The sequence below is a fragment of the Ruditapes philippinarum genome, unplaced genomic scaffold (assembly GCF_026571515.1).
Source record: "Ruditapes philippinarum isolate M1 unplaced genomic scaffold, ASM2657151v2 ctg6728_1_1_1_1, whole genome shotgun sequence".
Taxonomy (NCBI): Eukaryota; Metazoa; Mollusca; class Bivalvia; order Venerida; family Veneridae; genus Ruditapes; species Ruditapes philippinarum.
The window spans coordinates 77,784-86,915 of NW_026866303.1; the positions used below are offsets into that span (position 1 = coordinate 77,784).

The window sequence follows — 9,132 nt, forward strand, 5'->3', positions numbered from 1 at the left end:
CCACATTATCCTTTCCTTACTTAGATTTTACTTTTGTAGAGCCGCTTTCACCATTAAAATATATTACCAGTCACATCTGTCTCTAAATTCTAGCACGAAGTTATATGTAATATTAATCCGAGATTCTAGCTTTCCTTCTCTGCCATAATTCATTGATGATGTCAGTCTTTTTTACGTAAGTTTTAAGTCAACAAATTTTAAGCGGAACTTTACGTAAAAACTTACGAAATTCTTACTTGCGCAAATTTTTAGTAAAACACCTTTACGTAAAAAAAAATCTTACGTAAGTTAAAACTTACGCAAATCTTAGGTGTAAGTACGTTAGTATAACGCTGCCCAGGTCATCAGTGCTAAAAATATTTTTTTAGCTTTTGCCTATACAGTTTGCGGTCACATGTCCTAACCATACGTATTTACAGTTTTTTCTAATACAGCATTTGAATTCTTTTTCAATTTCTCATATTTAGAAGAGAAGAATATATTTTAGTCTTTTATGTTGGAGTAGTGTTTTGGGTCACTGGGTTCAGGTCATGCATTCATATATATTTGATAATATTTTATTTTTCAACTTAATCAAATATCAATGATATGTGAACTTTTTACAATAAAAACCGTTATAGCATTGTTTACATTTTTGGGGTAACTTTTCTTTTCATATAGTCTGATTTTATTGACCTGTCAATTATAAATACATTATACGTAGCACTCATTTAAATATTCGATTCTCCTTCGGTTCTGTCCGGATAGATTATGGAAATTAGTTTGTAGTATATGACTAATGTTTTGAAAAGTCACATTATCTGAATGCTTATGTTCTTGTCATATCCGCAATAGCTCAGTCGTTTGAGTGATTAACTAATATATTAATCTATGGTTCGATCCATATTTTTGCCATAATTGTTTTAAGACCCATCTTTTTCTTTATTTTTTGACGTATGTTTTAATGAATAGGGCTTGCAAAATATTCTAAACGGGTATGACACAATTTACAACCACATATTTTGTTTTGTATTGGATTATTTGGCATTAAAATGACATTTAATGACTTTAATTTTAATTCTTAAACATGCTATTTCAAAAGTGTACGGTTCAGAATGATTGAATATATGTCACATGATAGCAAGTATAATGAAACCTTTTTTCCATTAAATAGTGCATACATGTAAAAAGTGATAAGATAGGAAATGTTATAACATTATTAATGTTTTTATTCAGTAAATCACAAAATGAATCAGTTTTAATATGTTTTTCTTTTCCTTCATTTCTTGTAGACAAAATATCTGGTAACTCTGATGAATAAATTGAACCTGAAAATAGAGGAAAGATAACAAATAGCAATAAATGGACTTGTTAATTGTCAATAATTATACTTAAACAGATAATGAATACTAGTTCATAACCATAACATGAAATTTAGCCTGAAACTAATCGGGTGGGGCTACTCAAAGTATGAAATGTTCCTCTGCATAAATGTGTAAACGTGAGTGAAACAGTATGTGCGAGAATAAATAAATGTCCATTTTTCCTTTTCTCGTGTGTATGACTTTCTATTGCTTGCTGCTAATATACCTGGCTGAGACACTATGACTATTTTATTTTTCCTCTATAATATTGCATAACGCTAAATTATTTTACATGTACAATATTTCCTTTCAAAATTATATGTGCATAATATTATTTTCAAATTAAGATCATAGGGAATATTCACCACTTTAATCCCATCCTCCCCATCGTCTTCTACAACAAAGCTGTCTTCCGTACCCACAGTGTCCTCTTGAATATTCTCCATACCAACAACTATATCTGCAGCTACAACGTCCACCACCACCAGGTCGGTATTGGGCTGAAATGATTACGAAATAATGTTGTAGCTTATTAAATTGATATAAACAAAAACTCATAAATCATCAATTTCCTTCGTCATTTTCTATAACTGGGTTATGTATGTACTTGTAAGCATTGAAGGTTTACAGTTTGTATTGTTTAATATTAAAATGCAAGATGATTCTTAAATAAATTATCAAGATGGGAACAAAGACGAAACAATTCAATACATGATGTCATGAAATATTTATAATTGTGCAGGGCAGTAATATAAAATTCTATTACTTTTACAATGTCTGATGTTCCTTTAAATTGATAATTAAAGTTATAAATGAGAACGAGATTTTTTTACAAAATAATTGGACCTATCATTACACGATGGTAATGTTGATACGTAAACTTGATAATTCTTTTATCGCAGAAATTGCACAACACCATGTGACTTATGACGGTTTGTAAAAGGCACACTGTGACTCAGAAATCCATATCTTTAATATTTTAGGAATGTGAAACATGCATTTAGGATGTTTAATTAATATATTTAAAGTATGTCAGATGTTTAACAGCTGAAGAAAGTAGCGCGAACCGTGTGGTAATGTGTTGTAAAGATAACAAAATGTAAAAAAGTAGTATTTTGACTTCCATACAAAACACTTATCAACTTTAACTTTACCAATGGCCAACAGAGAAAAAGAAGAAAAAAGAAGTGCATCTATAATGCAGATGTGTATTTCTTAGAAACTCAAACAGGATATCAATATCAAAACGTTTTTGAGTAGTACTTCGAAGGCATAATGGTCTTTAAAAATCAAGTTGTTTTACGATTTAACAAGGATAAAATGAAAATATATTAATAGTCTACAAACATCAGGATCAACTTAAGTAAATGGATGTTAAAAACATTATTAAAAAACAACTGAATCTTTTTAAACAGTTAAATTTGTTGAAAACTCCTGTCGTATAATACAATGTATTTGTATATACATAATATGTATCTTACCTTCTGCTACGTCAGGAAGCATCGCCATGGTGATGCAGCCTACCAATAACAAAACCAAAAGCAACTTATTCATTGCAAAAATAAATATTCCAACCTCACTCTATAAAAACCAGTAGTTAATGAAAGCAGATCAGATATAAATGAGATTAATTTTGACGATCTTATATACGAAAACAGCATCCAGGATATATCTATTTTCTTGTTTCATGTGGTAAAATCCTGATGTTTCCTTCACAATAACAAAATGTAAATCGTGTTGTAAAAACACTTTATACATGAATGTTCAAACGATTGATTGGTGCCGATAATGACAAGGCGATATTTAACTATGTTGATGACTTAACACAAGTTGTTTAAGATAAAACATTTTTGTATTCAAAATGTAGTTGTTTTTCGTTTTTGAAACATGAGCTTAATATTACAATGATTACAACTGTTTTAGTGTCATTTATTGTTGTGTTTATTACGGAAATGGTACTATCAATGTTTTAAAAACATAATTGTATTGTTATGTCCTGTTTAGCTGGAAAAGGAACCCATTATAATGAACTGTTCTACATTTTTATCAATGTGTTATGTTGGTTGTTTTCAGAAACATACTATTTAATTTGCATTCGTAAACAGTCTGTTTTTAAATCAATTGCTCTTGTGGTCATTTCCTTTTTGAGATTTTTATGCAATAACAAGACGACAACATCTAAATAGAAATATTTTTAGGAATTTAACATCCACTGAAAAATTTACGAGTCTTTGATTAAATTTATAAAACCTTTTTCTGAAAACAAGTATTGTGTTGAAACAAATTTAAAAATTACATTATGCATCAAACAAGCAATTCTGCCGAATTTATATTCCCGCTCTATATATCATATGATTATAGGAAAAGAATGATACTAATAGGAAGTTTCTTAATTATTATGAACATCAACATATGAGAAAAATGGATTTGTTACTTATTACTAAACAAAGATGAAAAACTTGTACAGTGTCTTGACATACATTAAAACAATTACAAAAGTTCGCCATCTTGTTTGAAAAATATTGACAATTGAAGTACAGTTTTATACAACAACAAAGAATATGTTTTCATTATCTTAAGAAAAGTTTTGCTAGTTTCATATTTTTAGTTGAAAAGTGCTAATAAAGGAACATAGTTTTAAATAATAAATAAAACCAATGAAAATGTCTATGAAAAGATTTTTTGTTTTTTATTGAGACAGGTACTTATTTTACATCAAATAAGAAGATGGTGTGGTAAGAAAACCTGTTAGATTTTGTCATATTTTAAAATAGGGGCATTAAAATATTATTAAACAATTTTTATCTTGATACAAATCTAAACATTTGTGAAAAATATAAAGAACGTTTACCATGCCGATTTCAAATAATTATCATTTTAGTTGTTTCCATATCGCTACCACATTTTTTTTTTTTTGGTTTTACGTGACATCGACACAGTATAGGTCATATCGCGACGTTCCAGCTTTACTGGTGGAGGAAGACCTCAGGTGCCCTTCCGTGCATTATTTCAGGCACGAATTGGCACCTGAGTAGAACCACCGACGTTCCGTAAGCTAGCTGGATAGCTTCCTCACATGAAAGAATCCAAAATCCCTGTCGGGATTCGAACCCACAGCGCTGAGGGGCAAGTGGTTTGAAGTCAACGACCTTAACCACTCGGCCACGGACGCCCCTCGCTACCACATTAATTTGTTCTTAATTTCAGATTTAAAATACAAAATAAGAAAAAAATCAAAATGCGGACAAACAAAAAGACGAAAAAATACAAAAAGCAAAAAATGCTGGGGTTTAAACTCACACCCTATCGAAACTTTGTGTCCTCATTGAGAAGGAAGATTATGTATTAGGCATCTAATACTTTAATACCATTAAAAGTTGTGTTGATAAACTTAAATATAATACATTATAGCAAACCATGAAAGTTATAATCAAAAATGGATAAAATAAATTTCATAGTTTGTATCAATATTTGAATTATTTATGGAAAATGTGCTCAGTGAGACCAATTCACATTAAATATAAATGACATTGACTCACTATAAAAAGAAACAAAGCTACAGGGCCATAGTGTTAAATAATAAATGAAACCAATGACAAATGTCTATGAAAAGATTTTTTGTTTTTTTTTTATTGAGACAGGTACTTGTTATTTTACATCTGTGGTAAGAAAACCTGTAAGATTTTGTCATATAAAATAGGGGCATCAAAATATTATTCAATAATGATTATCTTGATACAAATCTAAACATTTGTGAAAAATATAAAGAATGTTTACCATGCCGATTTCAAATAATTATCATTTTAGTTGTTTCCATATCGCTGCCACATTCATTTGTTCCTAATTTCAGATTTTATATACAAAATAAGAAAAGAATCAAAATCCGGACAAACACAAAAACGAAAAAATACAAAAAAGGAAAAAATGCTGGGGTTTGAACCCACACCCTATCGAAACTTTGTGTCTTCATTGAGCATCTAATACTTTAATACAATTAATAGTTGTAATGATAGACTTAAGTATAATACATTATAGCAAAACACGAAAGTTATAATCATAAATGGGTTAAATAAATTTCATAGACTGTATCAATATTTGAATTATTTATGGAAAATGTGCTCAGTGAGACCAATTCACATTAAATATAAATGACATTGAATCACTATAAAAAGAAACAAAGCTATGCATATATGTTGAATAATTTCGATTGTAGAGTACAGCTGTAGTCCCCAGCAGTGCTTATTCTGCTGACCGTACCAAGGCGGCGCCACTCTGTGTTCCTCAGATGTATGTCTGTTATTCCATACTATTATGGTGACATTTTTTGTCCATTGTTGTTTTCTCGTCTACGGTATGTATCTTCCATTTGCCCCTATGTTTATTTAATATTAATTCTGCACACATCCCCGTCCTTATAGTCCCCTTCCCAAATACCCCTTTACCTTTGTAGTCCTATTAATTAGTCGTCTCTTTAATTTCATTGTCGGTGTCTATGTTTTCCTATCATATATTATTATAGTAATCACCTGGTCCGTGCTTTGCGCCTGTCTTGATTTCATTTGGGTCCTGTTGGGCTCCTTGCCGGTGGTCCTGTGTTGCTGGTCGTGTTGGGGTTGCGTTCTTTGAACGCCGGCCTTCCTTGTTGATCTTATTTTTCATATCGTTTCCTTATTTCTAAAATATGGCTCCGGACAGAATTTTTTATTTACAAACTGTCTATCATTAAGTAAGTGCCATTGCATCTTTGGTATAAAAAGTAACAAAGTATTTCTTATTTGCTTTATTTTAGAAAAAAATGCGACTATTTAAGACTTCTAAAGGTTCATAATTTAATAACACAGGTGTGGTTATTAGGTTGGAAATTACCTTGTTTTAAAATGCATTCCGATTTTGAAATGATTTATACGATATACAATTAAATCAGTGTTTAGAAAATCGTATTTGAATGTGTATTGTGTTTTTACTACCACATTCAGTATTGTTATATTTTCTGGTAATCGGGATCGTTGATTCCAATACTATGAGTATTTTGGGATTGAATTTCCCTCATACTGGTGCGACGCAGCGGCGAGGATAATGTTGCACTTTACAAAACTCTGTTGAACAGTTTCATTAGAGCTAAGAATACTATTTTTTTCCATTTTTTTTTTCTTTTTTGTTGGCATTGTTCTATCAAAGGATCGCCACTGTTCATTTATTTTTGCACTGTCAATGTTCAAATGTAATGTTTCTGATTCAGCAATAGTCAGTTGTTTGATTTTGATTTCATTTTTAAAAAAGATCATATGATATACTGTCTGCAAATATCTGTATTATAGTTGTATTTAATACAATAGAGGAACACAGAATCCCTAAAGAAGGCCCAACACGGCAAAGTTGAAAATGTTGCAGATACGGTTTGATTAAGCCTGTTCATTGACTGTACTAGAAAGTGCAGGTCACCGGCCCCTAGCACCGGCTTAAGCAGAATTCAACACGAAAATGGTGAAATTATTAATTTAGCAGCAAAGAATGTCTGGAGTACAATAAAATAACTCCTCAAATATTTTTCCCATACTTAAACAATAAATATACTTTTCACTTCATTGAAAATATAAATGATGAACATAATACTTATTGTATCAATTAATTTCTAGTTTATTTTGTGCATGTTTTATATTCTATCATTTGCTCTGTCAATGTATTTACTAAGTTAGTGTTGATTTACTGTTACAACTGCCTTTTGGCGTCTCGTCTGTGATATGCAGGCTTCATAACCTCTGTTCCCTTTTCAAATTACAATTTTATTAGTGCCGCCCTATGTTTTACTTGTTATGGGCATACGCATTATTTTATTTGGCAATCACACGCCGCTTTTCATGGAATGACACTAAATTGTCACATTGAAGGTTACATGATTAACGCCGCGGATATTAATAGGTTCAAAATGTCACCATTTGTCAATTTTAATTGTTGAATTAAGCTTAAATCGGTGCTAGCGGATGTGGAAGGTAACTTATATTTCCAAGTACCGTCCATGAACAGGTTCAGTCAAACAGAGCCTGCAACATTTTCAATTTGTCGATTTGGGCATTCTTTTCTCTATTTAAATATTACCTTTAGTAAAATGTTTACCACTGGCATCAACGTGCTATTGAAAACACATATTTCTTAAAGAAATGTCTTACACTTTATGTTACACAATCAGGAACGATGAGGAGAAAACATTTCTATTGTAAATATTTTGTAAAGCAATTGTTAATACTGATATGATCTAGAAAAGATGGTGAAAGGATCTTCTCATAAGTATCTTACATTCATCCTCCTTCTGTACTTGAATTTCACATCTTCCTATTCCATATTTTCCAGCAGTATTTGCATCTAAAATTGCGGCAAACACTAAGTACTAAGTACTATCTATAATTACTTATGTGGAAGAAAATCAGCACGATGGAAATATCAGTGAACTTGATTTCTACCTTAAACATAGGAGGACATTCAAATAGATTACTACACATTTTACAGCTGTTCTAGAGTTTACATAATACTTAGATAATTCTATTGTGACTTCTCATTATTTACTTTATTTTAGATTTACATGAAACATTGTGGGATTACGTTCCGGCATCCATTTTATAGTTAGCAAGCCTTTCTAGAAATACTTATATACAAAGAGATGTGATGTGTCAATATAATGGTAATTTATGTCAACACTCGAAGGTTTGCATTGCCTGAAACCATTAAGAATAAACGATACCATAAATTACAAAAAGTCAATTAAATGAAAATTGACGTTTACTGTTTCAATTTAACATATAAGAAAAGTAAGATCAACATAATTGTTAAAATATTCGAACAAAATAGATTTTAAAATTGTTCTTTATTTTCTTTTTTTCAAGTAATTATCAGGTAATGACATTTTCACTAATTAAAAATCAAAATGAGGTTTAATTTTATTATATGATATTTTTGAAGTAATGAGTTGTTTTTTCATTTGCAGAACAATCTAAAAATACATTTACATACTGTATATTTTTTCATTATTATTTTATGGATTACCTCTAAACGCCTGACAAAATACGCTGTTTTGTATCATTTTCTTTTCGATTATTGTAAGGTTTCGGAAAATGTGACAATGTAATGAAATGTTTATTGTCATCTTGGTAACAATGGTCGCACTCACACAGTAAAATGATGTGACGGTGTGAATGGCGACACAAATACAATGTATTCCCAATCGGCCTTTTTCACATATAAAAGTCCATTTATAGACAGTAAATTGTTTTTCGCATAAAAGTTTATTTTTTCATTCATTTCTTACTCAGACAGCACAAAGGTATACATAAGAAATCATTGTATATTTGGACAATTGAATTATTGGTCATGTGAATTTGACTCAAGGGTCCTTCAATTAAGGAATCTGAACCGATGTATTTTGTATTGAAAAGAACTTCAAGCTTCCCTCTTACTAAATTATCTTTAGAAAAGTAAAATTATTTTTTAACAGTAAATTGTTTAATATAATTGTAATTCTTTTCATTCAAACAAAATGGAAAATGAGATATTGTAATGATCTAGAAAAGTTTACCTGTTTACTTCATTTGTTCATTTTTACTTTCTGTCATTCATTGACCCTACTTTCGTTTTGAAGCTTTTACTGGCAATAGCACATTAGTTGACTGGTGTCTTAGTAAATTTTCACAAGACATCAGATCAATGTCACGTATCATGCCAGATTTTATTCTAGTCTGTAAGAAGTTTAAATCCCTATATGTTTTCCATGCCAGAATCTGTTGTGTCATGTGTTTTC

General features: G+C 30.4%; 1 long non-coding RNA gene across 1 annotated transcript; it reads right to left on the reverse strand.

Annotated features, from left to right (window-relative positions):
• Positions 1-1,204: 1,204 nt before the first annotated feature.
• Positions 1,205-2,987, reverse strand: LOC132732066 (uncharacterized). The gene is made up of 3 exons (XR_009625976.1): positions 2,825-2,987; positions 1,709-1,843; positions 1,205-1,307 (listed from the first exon to the last, which is right to left on the reverse strand). It is a non-coding gene; the product is annotated as an uncharacterized LOC132732066 (long non-coding RNA).
• Positions 2,988-9,132: the final 6,145 nt, after the last annotated feature.